The 19,440-nt window shown below is 54.6% G+C and overlaps 1 pseudogene; it reads right to left on the bottom strand.

Annotated features, from left to right (window-relative positions):
* Positions 1–1,647: 1,647 nt before the first annotated feature.
* LOC135286407 (zinc finger protein 345-like) lies at positions 1,648–12,018 on the bottom strand (annotated as a pseudogene).
* Between the last annotated feature and the right edge of the window lie 7,422 nt (positions 12,019–19,440).

The following is a 19,440-nucleotide window of genomic DNA, read 5'->3' as shown; positions in this document are numbered from 1 at the left end:
TACCAAGCTGTTGATTACAGGACCAATCAGGTCTGCCTGTGTCAGAATAGAGTATTAAAAGGAATGGGTTCCTAATAAAATTGTTATTAGCCTTCTGACTCAGAGTTTGTGCCACTTATTACCCGTTCCTGACTCAATGGTGACAGTGGCCAAAGCCTCCCAGGGTTCTGGGCACTGCAGGGGCTACAAGGCCACAAGGCCGGGGCTGCCCCGTGCCCATTCCACTCTGTCCCTCTGTTGTTGGGTGCCAGGTGTGGCACTTTGTGACACGGGCCCATGTCAGGGCCCTCAGTGATGTGGGACATTGTGGGGCTGTAATGAATGAGAGTGTTTGAGATTGCTTAAAAATCAGTGGCAAGGGCATGAGCAAAAGTCAGATTTAATGTTTAGCAACAAAGCACAAGTTCATTGGCAAGATTCACTCTACTGCCTATACGACAGCTAAGGCACAACAAGGGAAAACAAGCAACAAAAAAGCCAAACAAAATCCAGACAACCAAACCAGAAATGCACTGAGAACTCTCTTAAGAGAGTGAGTGGGTGTGTGTTGTGTTAGGTGCATGGTAGAAAAGACAGTGCAGGCAGGGATTAAAAGGAACACAGCCTAAAAACAACACTGAGCAGCACTTTAATTTCTACTTTAATTTATAATTTGACTTATACCTTAGGGCTAGCAATTCAACAGAGCAATAACACTTAGCATTTAACCTAACTTACAGCTGTAACTTCCACATTCTACTTAGCAACTTAACAGAAAAACAACACTTAACTTCTAACTTATGTTTAACAACTTAGCAAAAGAACAACACTTGGCAGCATTTAAGTAAGTTCATAACTATAACCGAACCTTGCTACAGGCTAACTTAGATATCCAAGGTACTTACACATCTAAGAAAGCAGTATTTCTCCCAGCTTCCTATAGGATATGTGCAGGGGCACACACACAGACAGAAACTGTCAGTGCAAGCAAGGTACCTATGAAAAATTCCCCTCAGAGGTCGGTGAAATCCTCCCTTCAGATGCTTTTGCATCTCCTGCTGGGTGAAGGATGGGGCTTTGAGGAGTGAGGGTATCGGCCCAGGACACGCTGTGTTTTGGTGATCCTGCAGGCAGAGCAAACCCGAGGGTTTGATGGCTCAGAGATGCTCCCTCAGAGGGAGATTGCTGGTCACAGCCTGTGGTGGCCCAGGAGAGCTCAAATGGTCTCCTTTTGGACCACTATGATAGGGTCAGAAGAGAGTGGGCTTCAGTCACAACGACGTTTCATCCCAGCCACAGTTTGGCTTGGCACTGCCTCTGAAAGTGTGAGAAAGGAATGTTGTGCCATTTAGGCAAGAGGAATATTTTCCAAGGATGGCCATAAGGAAAACAGGAGCCTTTTAGCAATTCCTGGGAGCAGACATCATTTCTGATAAGCTTGGAAAGAGCAAAACCCAGGTACTGTTTCCAAGGACAAGACCTAACAAACATTTCTCAGATCACACTGCAGCCTGGGAAGGAGGGGGCAATGCAGAACCACAGTGGGATCTCAGGGGTGTCCATGGGTAACACTGCCCTGATGTAAGCCACCCACCAAAGCCACTCTGTCCCTGCCCCCCGCAGCTGCACAGGGGAGAGAAAATTTAACCAAGAGTTCCTGGACTGGGATAAGACTGGGAGAGATCCCTCATCAAAAGTGGCATGGGCATCAGAGACCCAGCCTGGGCACAGGGAGGGAATTTGTTACCAACCAAATCACGGCAGTACAAGAAGAAGGGGCAGATATTTCTCCAACACCTTCACCTCACCCAACAGGGATCACCCGGAATGGGGTCACCAGGGCTCTGCCCAATGGGGGTCACTGGGGATCATCCAACGCGGATCCTCCCATGGGGGATGGAGCTGGAGCAGCGCATGAAGCTCTTCCCGCACTCGGGGCACTCACAGGGCTTCCCTTAGTGGTGCCTCTGTTGGTGTTAGATCAAGTGAAAGCTCGCAGAGAAGCTCTTCCCAAACTCAGGGCCTCTGCCTGGTGTGGATGTGCTGGTGCCTGATGCGGTGGAAGTTGCGGTTGAAGCCCTTCCCACGTTCCAAGCACCTGTAGGGTGTGGGTTGTTTGGTGGCGAATGAGGTTGGAGCTCCGGCTGAAGCTCTTCCCACACTCCCCACATTCACAGAGTCGCTCCCCAGTGTGGATCCTCTGGTGCTTAATGAGGTCAGAGCTTGTGCTGAAGCTCTTCCCACATTCTGAGCACTCATATGGCCATTCATGTTTGCCAGTGTGGATCTTCTGGTGGCTGATGAGGTGGGAGCTCTGCCTGAAGTTCTTCCCACATTCCCCACATTTGTAAGGCTGTTCCCCAGTATGGATCTTGAGGTGTGTGTTGAGGTTGGAGATACGGTTGAAGCTCTTCCCACATTCCTCACACTTATAGGGCCGTTCCCCAGTGTGGATGTTCTGGTGCTGGATCAGGTCAGAGCTTGTGCTGAAGCCCTTCCCACACTCCAAGCACTTGTAGGGCTTCTCCCCGGCGTGGGTGCGCTGATGGCTGACAAGGTGGGAGTTGCGGGTGAAGCCCTTCCCACAGTCAGGGCAGTGGAAGGGCCTCTCCTCTGTGTGTGTTGGCTGATGTTGGAGGAGTTTTGTGGTGCTCCGAAACCTCTTCCCACACTCAGGACACTCATAGGGCTTCTCCCCGGTGTGGATGCACCAGTGGACGTTCAGACTGGAGCTGCGCCTAAAGCTCTTCCCACACTCCGAGCACTTGTAGGGCCGCTCCCCAGTGTGGCAGCGCAGGTGCCTGATGAGGTGGGAGTTGCGATTGAAACGCTTCCCACATTCCAAGCACTCATAGGGCCGTTCCCCAGGGTGGATTGTCTGGTGCTGAACCAGTCTGGAGCTCTGGCTGAAGCTTTTCCCACATTCCCTACATTCATAGGGCTGTTCCCCAGTGTGGATCTTGTGGTGCTTGTTGAGGTCAGAGTTCCACCTGAAGCTCTTCCCACATTCCAAGCACTCATAGGGCTTTTGCCCGCTGTGGATCACCTGGTGCCGAGTCAGGTGGGAGCTCTGTCTGAAGCTCTTCCCACATTCCTTGCAGGTGTAGGGCCATTCCTCAGTGTGGATCACCTGGTGCCGGATCAGGTTGGAGCTCTGGCTGAAGCCCTTCCCACATTCCAAGCACTTGTGGGGCTTCTCCCTGCCATGAGGCTTCTCCACCAGCTCTGAGCTCTGGCTGGATTTCTGGCCGCCTTCCTGGCTCAGGAGGGCTCTTTCCTCCCCGCAGCTCCCTGGGCTGGGTTTGCAGCCCTTCCTCGTGCAGGATCTCCAGGGCTTTTCTTCCTCTTCCATCCAGCCACAGCTTGGGACAAATCCTGGTTTGGGGGAGAAACAAGGGCTGAGTACCTTGGGATGGGGGTTTCTCCTGACCAAAGACCATCTCAGGAAGTTATCAGGCATGTTGTGTCTCTAAAACTCTTCAAACTACCAAGATTCAGCCCAAAATACCCTGCCAGGAGTTCCCCCTCTGTGATCTTCACACTTTGGTGTTTCGCGAGTCCCCCTTCCTGGGCTGACGAGGGTCCTGTGGCTCCTGCTGTCCCCCTCTCCAGGATCTCGCTTAGGGATGATCCGAGGATCCCACAGCCCCCAACCCGCGCTCTGCCGGCAGCAACCACCTGCGCCCTTCCCCATTCCCCAAGGAAAAACCCCCATTATCCACCAAGGGGCATTTGCGTTTCACTTTGGGCTCCTCCAAGCTCCAAATACCCACAACCCCAGAAAAACCGCCAGGAACCCCCGCTATATCTGGGGGGAGCCTCCCCTCCCTGCTCACCTGCGGGGGGACTGGGGGAGATGCTCCAGGGGCCGAAGCGCTGCGGACACAGCGGGCGCCGGAATCGAGAATTCCCTCCTCTTCCTCTTCCTCTTCCTCTTCCTCTTCCTCTTCCTCTTCCTCTTCCTCTTCCTCTTCCTCTTCCTCTTCCTCTTCCTCTTCCTCTTCCTCTTCCTCTTCCTCTTCCTCTTCCGTTTCCTGCTCCTCCTCTTCCTCTCTCCCTCTTCTTTGTCCCGCTCTTCCCATGTCTCTTTCTCTGCCGGTCCTCGCGCTCCTCCTAACGCCGCCTCAGCGGGGCTGGGGGGACACGGGACCCCCAAAATCAGTTTGGGGACAGAGTGGGGGGTCCCGGCCGGCCCGAGGCCACGGGGAGGGGCTGCGGCCGGCAGCGGCTCGGGAGCTCTGCGGGCAGAGAAAAGGGGGTGACACCGGGCTGGGGGCCCCGGCGGGAGCACACACGTTCCAGGAGAGGGGGGACACGACCCCCGGGACCCCCCCTTCACCTTCTTGCACAGGGAGAAGCCGAGCCCCAGCACCAGGAAAACGAACCCCAACACGGAGCCCTGATCCCCGTCAGCATCTTGGGGCAGCTTTCGGTGGCTGCTCATGGCAGGATCCCAGAAACGGCCACGGCTGCCCAGGAGGGTCCCATGGAATGTGACAGGCTGGGATGGACTGGGCAGACTGGGACACCAGGATATACCAGGACCAGGACCCAGCGGGATCAGATTTGGGGCAGCAGGGATTGTACTGGGATATACTGGGACCGCATTGAAGGCTACTGGGAGCATGCTGATGGCAACTGGCTGCTGTTGGGATATACTGGGCATGACTGGGATCATACTGGGTCTGACTGGAATCATACTGTGGGTGACTGGAACTATAGTAGTGGTGGAAAAGCACAATTGGAAAAATGCAGGAGCAACTGGAATCACACTGGGAGCAACTGGCCCATGCTGGGGTAATAGTGGGACTGAGAGTGTCGTACCTGGAGTGACAGAAATAATACTGGGAGTATCTGTGTGTGACTGGGATCATACTGGGATTAAATCAGACTCATACTGGGAGTGTCTGGAAGTTACTGGGATCATACTGGGGGTGACTGGACTCATACTGGGATCGTGACTGGAGTAACTGGGACCATAATGTGGGAAAATGCCATTCTAGGAGTGACTGGGTTCATACTGGAAGTGACTGGGGTCGTACTGGACTGCTACTGGGAGGGACTGAGATTGGAAGGAACCATACAGGGCCTGACTGGGAGAAACTGGGACCATGTTGGGGGCAACTGGGATCTTGTTGGGAGTGACTGGGAACATAAAAGCTTGAATGGAGTTTCCATCCTGTAACATTCCTGGGGAACAGCAGGGGCAGAACCGCTGGCAGCACCTTCAGGACACGGCTGAGGGCTGGGGGGCTCCTGCCCCAACTTCATTTTCTCTCCCCAATTCAAGTCATCCCCTCCCATTCAAATCCCCTCCATTTACATTTTCTCCCCACAATAAAAGTTCCCTCGCCCCAATTAAACTTTTCTCCCCGATTTGGTTCTGAGCCCCCTCCCCACCTCCAGCTCCTCCCAGCAGGACCCGGCTGGGACCTTCTGGAAACAGGAGTAGAAAGAGTTTAAAAATTCATCATTATTGTCTTGGTTTCTGGACGATTTCCCTATGGCTTTCCTGCAGAAAGCCCCTTCTTTCTGGGTGATGGCTGAGGGGTCCTCTCAAGCTCCATCCCCTTTCCAGTCCCTTTTCCAGCTCTTTTCCTCAGCTGACCCAGACCTGCAGATTTTGGAGGGTGGGAGGGGCCGCTCTGCTCGGGAGTCTTGGAGGTGCCCCCAGGGAGGCCTCGAGGCCCCAGCACAGTTCCCTCTGGCCCCTTGGAGCATTTGGAATCTGCAGCTCTCAGCCAGCACTGTCCGTGGGATTCAATCCCCCCTGCAGGGTTTTCCCCCAGACCAGCTTTATTTCCAGAGGGTTTTGTGCTTTCCCTTTGAGCCAGGGCCTGATGGCACTGGAGCAGCAGCAGGTGAGGGGGTAAATAGAGAATGAACATGTGATTATAGAAAAAGAAAAAAAAGTTAAACGTATCTGATATAAAATAAAAAAAATATATATAATTATAATATAATATGACATAATATAATTGTGAAAAATAAAAAGTAACAGCAGAACTTTTTCTGCTGGGACTTTGGGTTTCTTGTCCGTGTTTCAAGCTGGTTCCGAGCCAGAAACCAATGGCTGGGAGAAACATTGCTGCTGAAGGGCCTCTTATTGCCAAAACTGAAGTGTCGAGTACCAAGTAACACCTTGAGATTACAGAAGTCCCAGCACCCACGTTGGATTCCCTCGTTTCAAGGTGACAGCTCAGCTCCACACGGGTTCGGTCCCTGCCCTGTTCAGCGGTCCCTCCCCACCCGTGCGGTCACTCCAGGGCTCACCCTGAGGTGCGGGGCGGGTTCGTGCCGGGCAGGAGCGGCACAAGGAGCCGGGCAGGAGCGGGGGCTCGATCCCGTCCGGAGGAAGAGGAGGAAGAAGAGGAGGCTGGGGCTGCCTGCAGTGTCCGATCCCCGGGGAGCCTTTGATGCCAATTTCGTGTTACAGCCCCGCTCTGAGGTGGTGGCTGATGATCTCGCGATTGATGCCTTGGGGCGGATTCCAGCGAAAGGACTGAGAAGGACTGGTTTGGATAAAAAAAGCTCAGCCTCGCCGAGCTTTGCAGCCGAGGAAATCCCATTTGGAGGAGTTTTGCTCTTTGTTCATGACGTGGTTTGAACGCAGCAGAGAGCAGAGCCAGGAAACGTAATTTGTGCAAGTTGTTGTGCAGCGACAGCAGTTCCCACATCCTCCCCCGCTGGCTCCCGCATCACCCACCTGGCCCCCACATCCCCACCTGAGCATCTCTCCTGCCCCCAGGTCAGAGTTTGGGGGTTTCTCTCTGACAGAGCCACTGCGAAGCCGAGCCGCAGTCCTGAGGAAGGATTCTGTTGCCACTGATCGCCCCACAATCTCCCGGTTGCTCCCTGGGGTCCACCTGAAACCTGAGTCACCCCCGGGCGTCCCTCGGGGGACAGTGGGGTGTCCCCCTTGGCCCCCAGTGCTCACCGGTGCCTGTCCACACAGGAGCCGTTCAGCCACGTCCACCCCCAAAACCTGTCACAGGCACCCCAAGCCCCTCCAAGCACGCTCCCAATTGCCCCCTTCCGCCCCAGGACTCCCAAACTCTCTCCCAATCCCTTCCCAGCCCCACCAGGACATCTTCCAGTTCCTTCCCAGCATAAACATCCTCATTCCAAACCCCACTTTTGCATCCCATATGTCATTCTAGCCCCTCCAGGCTCATTCAAATCCCTTCCAGTTACACTCAACACCCCCCAAACTTCCTTCCCAATTCCCACCATGACCCCTGGAACCCCATCCCACCCTCCCCAACATCCTTCAAACTCCTTCTCAACCCTTCCAGACCCCTGAGCCCCTCTCCCAGTTTAAGCCAGGTTTCGTCTCCCTCAAACTCCCTTAAACTCCCTCTCAAACTCCCTCCCAGTTACTCCCAGCACACCCCAATCCCCCTCCCAGCCCCCCCAGTGCGCCCCCTGTGCCCCAGTGCTGGCTCAGGGGTGCTCCAGGCTGACGTGCTCCACCTGGCAGCTGCAGGTGACCCCACACTGGGGGCAGTTTCCAGCAGCACCAGCAGCTGGTGGCTCCAGTCCCCACTGGGAACCACATCGGTGGCCAGCACAGAGAGCTCCTGCTGGCCCTGGAACCACCTCAGCTGGATGTGGGCAGGGTAGAAATCCATCACGGAGCAGAGCAGGCGGCCGGGGCTGGGCTGGGAGCTCGAGGGCACCAGCGAGATGGACACGGTGGGATGGGCACTGGGAGAGAGCAGGGACACACTGGGATCAGCTGGGGGGAACTGGGAGAGAGAGGGGAGGGGTGGTGTGGCATTCAGAATGAATGGGAGTGAGCTGCAAGAACTGGGGAGCACTGAGAGCGAGGGTGAAGGTCTCAAAGTGAAATGAGGTCTGAGAATGGACTGGCGGTGTACTGGGAATGAGATGAGAGGGACTGGGAGGGAGTTTGTGGACACTGGGAGGAACTGGGAATGACGCGCGCGGCGCTGGGAGGCCGAGCCCGGAGCGGGGCACTCGGCGCTGCGGGTCTGCCTGGCAACTGATGAGTCATCAGAGTGCCGCACTCTGATTGGCTGATGGGCGGCAGTACCACGCACGGCTGAGATGGACACGCGGAGGGCACTGGGAGAGACTGGGATGGACTGGGAATGGAGTGGGAGAGCCACGGGAGCCACTGGGACGGACAAGAGGCCGCAGGGATGGGCACAAGGAAGGCTGAGGGCTCTGGGACGATTCCCAGGGAAGTTTTGAGGTGACATGCTCGGGTCCCTCTCTGTGCCCCAGGAGCAGCGGGCACGGGCAGGACACTCCAGGAGCGAAGCGCCCGACACCCCAAACTGCCCGAGCCCTGCACCCCTGCCCTCCCCCAAATGATTTCAGGCCTGAGCCAGAGCCAGCAGCCAGCCCATTGTCATCTCAGCCACCCGTGGCTGTCACCCCCTGCTGCTCCTGGTGTCTTTCCGGGTGACAAATGGGACAAAAACTCCCAGAGAAACCCAAACCCCCAGCAGTGCCCGGCTCTGATGTGAGTCCATCCCACCAGCAGCAGCCCGCTCACCCTGCTGCAGCCCCGGAGGTCAGTCTGCCACAAGGTGAGTCCTGCCTTGTCCGCGGGGCTCACATGGGGTCACAGCCTCATCTCAGGCACCCCCCTGTGCCAGGGGGCTGCTCCAGGGACCGTGGGGGGATCTCTGCATCCAGAACCTCCGTCTTTAGAACCACCAGGGATTGGCTCTGTTGGACACTGAGGACGCTTCCAGCAGCTTCTCAGAGCCCACCCCACTACCATAACCAATCCAAACAAACCCAATACATCCCAAAAAATAGGGTCCCAAATATCCAAGAGCCCAGATGCACCCCAGAATGGGGATGGAGATGTCCAGGGGCTCAGGTGTTCCCAAAGTGAGGCCCCAGCTGAGGTTGTTCTCTGCTTGGCTGAGCGCTGCCTGAGGGCTGGGGCTGCAGCAAGGGGGGACACCCTCCTCCAGCAGGGGGGAGCCCCACAAGCCCCTCAGAACTCCCGGGGCTGGGCTGGTCTTGCCTGGACGTGAATGGACACCAAAACTGCTCCGTCCCTGCCCTCTGCAGCTGCACAGGGAGAGGAAACACAAGGAAAGGCCCAGGAGCTGAGAAGGAACAGGAGAGATCCCACCCTGAGCACCAGCAAGGGCACAACAGACCCAGCCTGGGTGCAGGGAGTGAATTTATTGCCAACCAAATCACAGCAGCACAAGGAGAAGAAATCTCTCCAACAACTTCCTCCCACCCACTGGAGATCACCCAGAACAGGGATCACCAGGGGGTCACTGGGGATCATCCAGTGTGGATCCTCCATGTGGGGTGGAGCTGGAGCCGCGCACCAAGCTCTTCCTGCACTCGGGGCACTCGTAGGGCCTCTGCCCGCTGTGGAGACGCCACTTCAGGAGGGTGGAGTTGTGCTTGAAGCTCTTCCCGCAGTCAGGGCAGCAGAAAGGCCTCTCCTTGGTGTGAATGCGCTGATGCAGGAGGAGACGGGATGGCCTCAGGAACCTCTTCCCACACTCAGGACACTCGAAGGGCCTCTCCCCTCTCTCCAGCATCTGGTGCTCCCTCAGGCTGGAGCTCCGCCCAAAGGTCTTCCCACATTCCAGGCAGGTGTGGGGTCTTTCCCCAGTGTGGATCTTGCTGTGGCTGATGAGGTTGTAGCTCTTTCTGAAGCCCTTCCCACATTCCCCACACTTGTAGGGCTTTTCCCCTGTGTGGATAACCTGGTGCTCCCTCAGACGGGAGCTGTACTTGAAACCCTTCCCACATTCCAAGCACTCGTGGGGCTTCTCCTTGCCATGAGGCTTCTCCACCAGCTCTGAGCTCTGCCTGGATCTCTGGCTGCCTTCCTGGCTCAGGGGGGCTCTTTGCTCCCTGCAGCTCCCTGGGCTGGGTTTGCAGCCCCTCCTTGTGGGGGATCTCTGGGGCTTTTCATTCTCCATCCACCCAATGCTTGGGAACAACAAATCCTGGTTTGGGGAAAAAACAAAGGGTGAGAACCTTGGGCTGCAGGTTCCTCCTGCAGAGGATATTTCCGGAAGTCTTCAGGGGTTCTGGGTACATAAAAATCTGCAAAGCATTATGATTCAGCTCCCAAAATAACCCTCATAGGATATCAGCCCCTCTTGTCTCTCCAATCTGGGGTTTGGTGGTTTCTTTTCCTTGAGCTGATGGGAGTCCTGAGGCTCCTGGGGTTCCCCCTCTCTGGGGTCTTGCTTACAGATGACCCAGGGGATTTTGAGGGTCCCATGGGTCTCTTCTCCCCTGATTCTCTGCTCCAGGATTTCAGGGGTCCCCACACTCCAGGCCCTTCCCTCCCCCCTTCAGGCTGCTGGATCTCACCCAACTCTGGAATCACCCCTCTCCTCTCAACTTTTCCCACTCCAGGGGTCTTGAGGTTCCACTCCACTGCTCTTCTGGAGAGGTCCTCATGAGTGATGTCCTCCCCCCACCAGTACCTGGTGATTGCCATGAGGACCCCTAAATATCCCCCGAAGGGGGATCTGAGACTCAGCTTTGGGGTCCTTCAAGATCCAAATATTGCCCCAGAAAAACAAATCCTCCCAGGGACCACAAAGATATTTGGGTCTTGATTCTGGAATCTGCAAACTCCAAACACTTCCCCCAGTAGAACTCGTCTGCAGGACTCCCTGATACATTTGGGCTGAGCTCCCCCTCCCTAGTCACCAGCAGGATGGAAACTTGTGCTCCTCTTCCTGCTCTTCCTTCTCCTCTCTTCCTCTGTGCCCACCCCAAATCCCCCTTTCCCACCCCTCTCTGCCCCACAGCTGCCACAGCACCGTGGCTGGGTGGGGAAACCGCCCCAAGGAGCTCCCCAAGGATGGACAAGGGGTTTGGGGAACCCCCCAGTGCGGCTCCATCCCCTCCCACAGCCCTGGAGAATTGCTCCAGAGATCGAATGATGGGGACACAAAGTGACCTCCATGGAACCCCTTTCCTGCTGGCCCCTCTCCTGTTATCCACCTCTCCTATCCCTTTTCCATCATCCCTCTAAATCCCAGCTTCCCTCTGGCTCAGTCTGGGGCTGACCCTCCCCTCTCCCTCACAATTTTGGTGTCCTAAATGCCCTTTTATAGCTTCTCCCCCCCTTTCCCACTGTGTTGAAAATAATGAGATGCAACTGTCTACAATAAAATGGTGTGAATGTCCTTTGAGATAGAGCAAGAGACTTGTAGATAAGGAAGTGACAGGAGAAACCATCAGTTTCAGAAAATGTCATTAATCAACAGGAACTGTTGCTCAGCCAAGAAGATCCTGCTAAATTCCTGAACTTTGTGAAGAAGAAAAAGATTGAACAGACCCGTAAATATCCTATGTTGTACAAAAGGGGGAGAATGTTGGGGAGAATGTTGAGTTTGCATATTCTGCCAGAGGTAATGAAGGACATGGACATGCACGGGGACACAGAAGTGGAGAAGGGATTTGGACAACAGGGGATGGATGGTGTTGATGTGCTGGGAAGGGACTGGGGGAAGGGGAGTGTGCAGCAATATGGTTAAGGCAGGAAGCAGCAGGAGGAATCTGTGTGAGAAGGGAAGAGGGAAAAGAGGAGGAAGAGAAAAATACTGAGGATTGGGATGTTTTTACAGCATTTTCCTTCATCTTATGCTCAAAATAGGCCAGCTGCAGGTCCTTTCTATCCCCGGTTTCCAGGAGAGGCAAACAAGGAGGTGAGGATGTCAGGGGGTTTCTCTGTGCTGGGCAGCGGCAGCAGCGGGCGCAGAGCTGCGGCACCGGGAGCACGGGCTGGGGGCCTGTGGGGAGCTGCGGGGCCGGGCCGGGGCTGTGGGGCAGCCGGGGCTCAGCGCCGGGCGCTGCCTGACCCCAGCAGCCCCGGGCAGGGCCGGCAGTGGCCCCCGGCCCCCAGGAGGCTGCGGGACGCCCCGGCCGCTGCCCGGCCCCGTGGAGCTGCCGGCCCTGCCCGCCGGGGGGGCCGCCTTTGGACACTGCGGCAGGACAGGGACCGGCTCTGGGATGCGGCTGGGGAGGGGACCCTGAGCACAAGGAGGAGGACAAAGGAACATGTGGGAAATGTGGATTATAAGGGAAGGATCGAGATTTTGTTAAGGTCACTGAAAAATGAATGATTTTGCAGCAAGTGCAGCAGCTGTCAGAGGATGAGCACCCACAGGCAGTGAGGGGGCTGCAGGAGTGGCACAAGAAGGCCCTGCAGCACTTGGGCACAAAGGCACAGCAGGTGAATGCAAGAAGGGATGAGCAGGAAAAGGCCAAGCTGAAGGCAAAGGCCATGGCAGAGCTCCTACAGCCCCTGAGGGATCAACCCCAGGGCCCAAGGGGGCCCCAGCACCCAGGGGATGCGCTCGGCCACAAGCGCCTGGCACAGGCATTGCCCTCCTGGGCAGGGGAGAGCTCACCCAAACTGCCCCTGGAAGGAATCAGGCTTCCAGCTGCAGGGCACAAGGACACTGCAAGCACAGACAGCAGCACCCTCAGGAGGAGCAAGTGCACCCCTTGATGGACATGGATTGGCAGGGGGCTCACAGCTCCCATCACACCAGGGACCCACCACACTGGAGCCCTTGACAACATTCAGGGGGGGTCTGCATCCAGAGGAGGCCTTTCCTGACGGACACAGGGGCCTCTCCATCCACTCTGAATCTCAGATGTAAGGGGGGGGAATTGTGAAGAAGTTGTTTGATCATTCAGGGGGTAAGTGGGAAAAATGAGCAGGTGTGTTTTCTTCAACCACTGTTAGCGGATGTGGGAGATAGATTTGAAATGCATGGGTTCCTACTTCCTCCTAATTGTGATTATCATTTACTGGGGAGGGATTCCATGGCTAATGCGCAAATACAGATTTATATTCTAAAAGGTAAAACAGAGGCTAATGCTGTACCTGTGCTAAAGTGAACCCAGAAGTGTGGCCAGGCCCAGGAAAATACAGTCAATTAGATATGGAGCCTCTCCAAATTACTTCGAAGCAACCAGGACAAGTGGAGTCTAAAAGCAACACCCTGTTCCAAGGGAGGGAGGGAAGGGCTCACAGCCTGCTATTGAGTCCCTGTTAAAGGCAGGGTTTTCGCAGCCAGGAATCTCTCCCTGCAACACCCCTATCCTGCTAGTCAACAAACTGGATGGATGGACACTAGGAGGAAATCACAGAATTTTCAAGTGTTAAAATGAAGATTAACTTCTTCTTTTAAATAGTTTTTCTCTACTCAGGCTTGGTTTGCCTTTGCCTTGGGGAAAGGAATTTTAAACGTTTCTTTTAAGGCATTTCACACCACTGAACAGAGAAGAGTTTAACATCCCAACAGACTGGGAACCGCCCAAAAGATACCCACAGAGATAACGACCAGCAGCAAAACATCAACGCCCAGCAGCAAACAGCAACCAACAGCTACCCCAGACACTGCCCCCGGCAGAGCTGGAGACACCTGCTCTGGAAAAGGCTGAGAAGGAAATCCACGAGTGTGGACCTAATGAACAGCAGAGGGGAAGAAATCCGGGTCCAATAGGAAACTAAATGCAAAATAAGAACTCGGCAACTTGGAAGCAGTGAACAATAAATCATTTCAATAGGTTTTGGACGGTTAAAAGTTAAGGATAAATCTAGTAAAACCCACATGTCACGGAATGATTTTCTCTTCACACTCAGTCTATGTGTGGATGAAATTATTTCTGTTGCTCATCCTGGCCAGAATCAATTAATGCATTGATTCTGTAACACCAGAAATATTGTTGAAGAATTTTGGTTCTTCTTGCAGTTTTGATGACAAGATTACACGACTAGAATGTTTTTTCTTAATAATGCTACCTTTATATTGCCAGTTAGATTAGGGGTGTTGGGCCAGGGGTGTGAGAGTCAGTTTTCAGTCGTAGGAGAAGTAGAAAAAAGTCTTTATGGCGTCGATTTGTTTGTGTATGTGTGTGTATGGCTGTTGTGATGGCAAAATTTTGTTATGACTTCTTTGACATTCAACTTTAGGCTTCATTTTGAAAAACTAGAAGAGCTTTAAAGTTGACCCTTAAACTGGTAAAAAGTTAATACTGCATTGTTTAAAAAAAAAAAAAGTAGCTTTTAGCGAGGTCACAGGATGGCTCTGGAAGAGAAGCTTCACTCCAGGCAACCAGGAGAGGAGCTTTAGAAATGCAAATTAACACTGCTGGGGGAGGAATTCCCTCTGCCCCTCACCCCAAGCTCTGCCTGCTTCCACTGATGGAATTTGCACAGCTCAAGGCAGAGCCCATGGTGAGGATATCTGACTCTGCAACACAAATGGGTTCAGCTGCAAAGGGAAACAGCAAATGAAGAACGTTGTGAAAACTTCACTTAAAAAAGTCCGGGGGGAATCATCCCTCTGCCCACTGCAACAGGAGCTGTCACTGTCTATGCTGTATAGGATGTATTAGAACACTGGGGTTCTCTTGCTACCACAAGTTCAGCAAAATCAGTTTGGAATCCAAGTATTTGATGTGCAAATTACAGAAAAGCAGACAATTGATGCAGCCCTGGCTGGAAGGAGCACCCAAAAAATGGGGAAAAGATGAACGGCCACCGCAACAAATCCTACAACACCATGGACCAGCCCCTGGGAACCCCAACCAATTCATATCAGGAGCCACAGTACCCATTTATCATTTCAATGGCATCATTAGATTAGAAGCTGTCCTCAAAACAATAACCAACCAGACAGATCCAGCTTCTGACTTTCCTGCTGACCAATCCACTGAAATGAGGAACACAACATTTCACCAGGGGATGGAATCAGTTTAGCTGTTAGCAGAAAAAGGAGGAGTTGGTGGAAAATTCAATGACTCAAACAGCTGTTTGCAAATAGATGGCAATGGAAAAGTGGAGAAATAGATAACAAAGGAAATAAGAAAGCACCTCCTATTATGACCCAAATGTGGAAAGGATGGGAATGGGACACGATTTCGTGGTTCCCTGGCAGACCATGGGTTAAATGAATGCTGTTCCTCCTCTTATGTGCTACAGCAGCTCCCATGTTTTTACCAGGGGACATGGGTGGACTCAGGCATGGCTGGAGATGTGGGGGCCAATGACGGATGGAAACATGGTGGGGAGACAGCCATGGGTGAGGACATTGTGGGACATGGCCAGTGACAAGTGGGGACATGGCCATGGCCGGTGCCATGGGGGGAACTTGCAGGGGATGTGGGGGATGCTGGGTTTGAGGGAGTTGAGGGTTCCTGGGAGGGACTTGGGGCTTGCTGAGGCCTTTGGGGATCCCAGGCCGAGCGGCTCTGGCTGTGCTGGGAGACCCTGGGGGAGGTTCTGGGGCAGCTGCTCAAGGCCCCCCTGACCTGGAGCCCCAGCCGGGCATTGGGCTCCTGGAAGGGGATGAACGTCCTTGTCCCCAGGAGGGAAATCCCAGCACCCCCAGGGTGCCTGGGGCAGCTGAGGGGTCACAGCGTGAAGGGGAAAGCCAGAGAGAGCTGTCCTTCTCCAAAACTGCACCCCAAAAATCCCAAAACTCAGGGATTCTTCCCCTGGACCCACCAGCTCCTGGTGCTGCTGGAAACTGCCCCAAGTGTGGGGTCACCTGCAGCTGCCAGGTGGAGCACCCCTGAGCCAGCACTGGGGCACGGCACGGCCCCCACAGCGCCGGGAGGGGCTGGGAGGACAGGGAGGGGATTTGGGGGTCCTGGGGTTAACTGTGAGCCCCTCATCGAGAACGCCTTTCCCCCCGTCCCACCTCCCCCTATCCCCCTCTCCCACCCCTTTCCACCGGGTCCCGTGCCCGCTCCGCTCACCCCAGAGCTCCTCACCTGCAGCCGAGGATGGAGGAGGAGGAGGAGGAGCGGGAGGAAGAGGAGGGGTAGAGGAGGAGCAGCCAGAGGAGGCACCACGTGCGGCCACCGCTCTCTGGCTCTGCAGCCCCTTCGCGCCGGGAGCATCGCCCGCAGCATCCCGCAGGGGACCGGGGAGGGACACCTCGCCCCGAGCAGCTGGGGCGGTCCCGGCAGGATTTTTTCGAAGGAGGGAGGGATGTTTGGAGCTCACCCGAAGTATCTTTGGCGGTTTCTGTTTCTTTTTTTCGGGACAGGGCGGGCGAAGCGATGTTTGGCTCTCGCCGGAGTCTGAGGCTGGCCGGAAATCCCTTTTGGGTGGATCCTGCGGGGTTCCTGGGAGGTGTTTGTTTTGGAGTTTCCCGGGGCTGGGTGGGGGATGGAGTGCCCCGGAGCCACGTGGCGATCGCCCGGTACCGGCGCGGGGGAGGGGAGCAGCTTTGAGAGGGGGAAAGCTTAGAGGGAGCCCCGGGAGTCCCTGACCCTGAAATGGGAGCCTGGAGAGGGGAGACCCCGACAGCCGGAGTGAGGGTTGCCTGGAGAAGGGGCAGCCCAGAGAAGGGATGAGCCTGGCGTGGGGGACACCCTGGGATACCAGAGAGGGGACCCCTGAGACCCCCGGCACTCCTGAGCAGAGAGTCAGGGGAGGAGGGACCCCTGGGACCCCAAAACCCTCAGCATCCCTTAGTGCAACCCCAGAGAGGGGGACCCATGGCACCCTCGGCGGCCCACAAAAGGGGGACTCCCAGAACCCCAGCGTGGGGGAATCCCAGGGATTCCTGGGAAACCTGGAGCAGATGGAGACCCTGCAGAGGAAGGATCTCCAATATATGCAGGACCGCAGCATCCACAAGGGGAAACTCCAGGGAGGGGTTTTTTCCTCTGAGTCTTGATGTTGTGGTGGTTTTCATGCATACAAGATACTTGGTGACTTCTAGAGATGGACTCAGGCAGGAGGAACCCTCAGGGCAATGTGCTCACCCCTTGTTTTTCCCTCAAAACCAGACTTCTTATTCCCAAGGCTTGGCCAAACAGAGGAGGAGGATCCTTCCTCATGGTAGTGAGGAAGATGATACAGGACAGCTAGGCAGGTGAGGAGGAAGTCACTGCCCCTTTCCCCCTCTCTTCTGCTCCATCTCCCAGCCCAGCATGTGTCGGATCCTGCGCTGGGGTCACAGAGCCCTGCAGAGCCCAGCGCCTGGGCACAGGGGCTGGAAAGGGCCTGGGGTTGTTGGGTGAGAGCAGCAGCCAGCAGGGCACAATTCCCTAAAAGGGGCCTGGAGCAAGGGGGGAATTGGTCTCTTCCCCCACAGAAAAGCGATGGGATGAGAGGAAATGGCCGCAAGTTGTGCCAGAGAAGGTTTAGATTGAACAGAGGAACAATTTTTTTCCCTGAAAGCGTGGTCAAGCACTGGAACAGGCTGGCAGGGCAGAGGGTGAGACACATCCATGAAGGCATTTCAAGCACCTGAAGATGTGGCACTCAGGGACATGGTTGTGGTGGCCTTGGCAGTGCTGGGTTGACAGTTGGACTTGATGAGCTCACAGCTGTTTTCCAACCTGAACAATTCTGTTCTCCTTAGAAGACTTTGCTTCTCTTGTGAGGTCCCATTTTTCTCTGTCAGCTCAAGCTCTGTGTCTGTGGGAGAGACTTTCTTGCAAGAGAGGAATTTGGTCTGGAGATGGGCTGCCCTCAACGTGGAGAGCATTCACCAGAACTAAACACATTTGTATTCCAGTAAGAAGGGAAAAAAGGAGGGACAGTTTCTGTTTCCAGGGTAGCTTTGATTTGTTCCTATCCACAAAGGAAAAGACAGCTGTCCTTTCAAAGGAAAGCACTTTGGAATGGCACAGGCTTGCTGGACATACAGTCTCAATCCTTCTGTTGACAAACCACATAATTTGATTAGGGGAAGGGGAAAATTTCCTATTTATTTTCTTTACCTATAAGTATTTCAGCATCTCTGCTTAAAAAACCAACCAAACAAACAAACAAAAAAAACCAAAAAAAAACCCCAAAAACCAAACAAAACAAAACAAAAAAAAACCAAACAAAACCAACCAAACAAAAAAAACCCAACCAAACTCCACTACCACAACTTTCTAGAAGACAACAGATAAGAAAAACAGAGAAATCAAAAGCTAGATTTTCAACCAAGACAGAATATTGTTGGCTTTGGCTTTTTAAAGACAACCATTGTCCCAAGAGGCCTTGCTTTTTATTTTATTCAATACTACCTTTCCTCTTCTTTGCCTCAGCAAATTGAGAGGTTTTTCTTTTCAAACCGTTCCTGGGAGGCAGACAAGATTAATCAGAAATCATCTCTGCCAGTGGCTGTTTTCAGCATGGGCTGTACTTGCCCAGCTGAGGCTGTGACGGGCAGGTAAATGTCCCTCCAGTGTCCCTGCGGCTCCGTGTCTGGCACAGTCTCTGGTGCTAAATGCCCACACCCCAGACACTGAAAGACTGCAGCTGTGTTCACATCCTCCCAGTCTGGAAAGGAAATGGAGAAGACATATCATGGGGAATGTGGGAAGAGTTTTGGATGGAGCCCAGACCTCATCAATCACTGCAAGAGCCACACTGGGTGGAAGCCCTGTGAGTGAGAGGAGTGTGGGAAGAAGCTCAGGAAGCTCTTTGTCCTGATCGACCACCAGGGATCCACACAGGGTCAGAGCCCTATGAGTGCTTGGAATGTGGGAAGAGCTTCAGTTGCATCTCCCACCTGATCCAGCACCAGAACATCCACACAGGAGGCTGCCCCTACCAGCGTGGGGAGTGTGCAAAGGGCTGTAGCCAGAGCTCCCACCTGAGGGTACACCAGCACATCCACGTTGGGGAGAGGCTCTACGAGTGTCCTGAGTGTGGGAAGACCTTCTCCATGAGCTCAACTTTAACCTGACACACATGGGGTACCTGTAAAGGAAAGCCCCAAGTATAAGAAGAGGTTTGTGCACTGCTCCAGCTCCATCCCCCATGGGAGACTCAGCATTGGCTGATCCCCAGTTCCCCTGTTCGGCAGAGCCTGGGTGATCTGTTGTCCTGGTGATACCTGTTGGGAAGAAACCTGGCTGGAGTGCTCCACATCTTCCTGGCTCCCTGTGAACACCTTGATGAATGTAGGGGCAGGAAAATCCACTGGGACACAGACCAACAGTGGGAATTGCAGATTGATGGCCCTTGGAGATCCATGGGGATGCAGAGATCCCCCTGCAGCCCCTGGAGCAGCCCCCTGGAGAAGGGGGATACCTGAGAGGAGCCTGTAACCCCATGGGAGACCCCTGGCCAGAGGGGCCCCGCTGGAGCAGCCTGTCCTGGCAGGACTGAGCCCGGGGCACAGTGACCCACGCTGCAGCAGCTGGAGGGGGCTGTGCCCATGGCATGGACTCGGGCTGGAGAAGTTCCTGCACAAGTCTGCGGTGGGAGAGAGCCCAGGCTGCAGCAGGGGAACGACTCCTGTCCCTGAGCAGAGGGAGAAGCCCCGGGCATGAACTGAGCACGGCCCCATTCCCTGTCTGCGGCCCTGCCGGGGCAGGAGGTGCAGCGGGAAGGAGGGAAGGGTGGGAGGAAGGTGCTTTTAAGGATCTTCTACTTCTTATTCTACTGCCCTGAGCTTGTTAGTAATAAATTCAATTAATATCTCCAATTTTGCTCGTGATGGTATTGGAAGAGGG

Source organism: Passer domesticus, chromosome 26, assembly GCF_036417665.1.
Source record: "Passer domesticus isolate bPasDom1 chromosome 26, bPasDom1.hap1, whole genome shotgun sequence".
Classification (NCBI taxonomy): domain Eukaryota; kingdom Metazoa; phylum Chordata; class Aves; order Passeriformes; family Passeridae; genus Passer; species Passer domesticus.
This window is presented reverse-complemented; position numbering and strand designations above follow the sequence as displayed.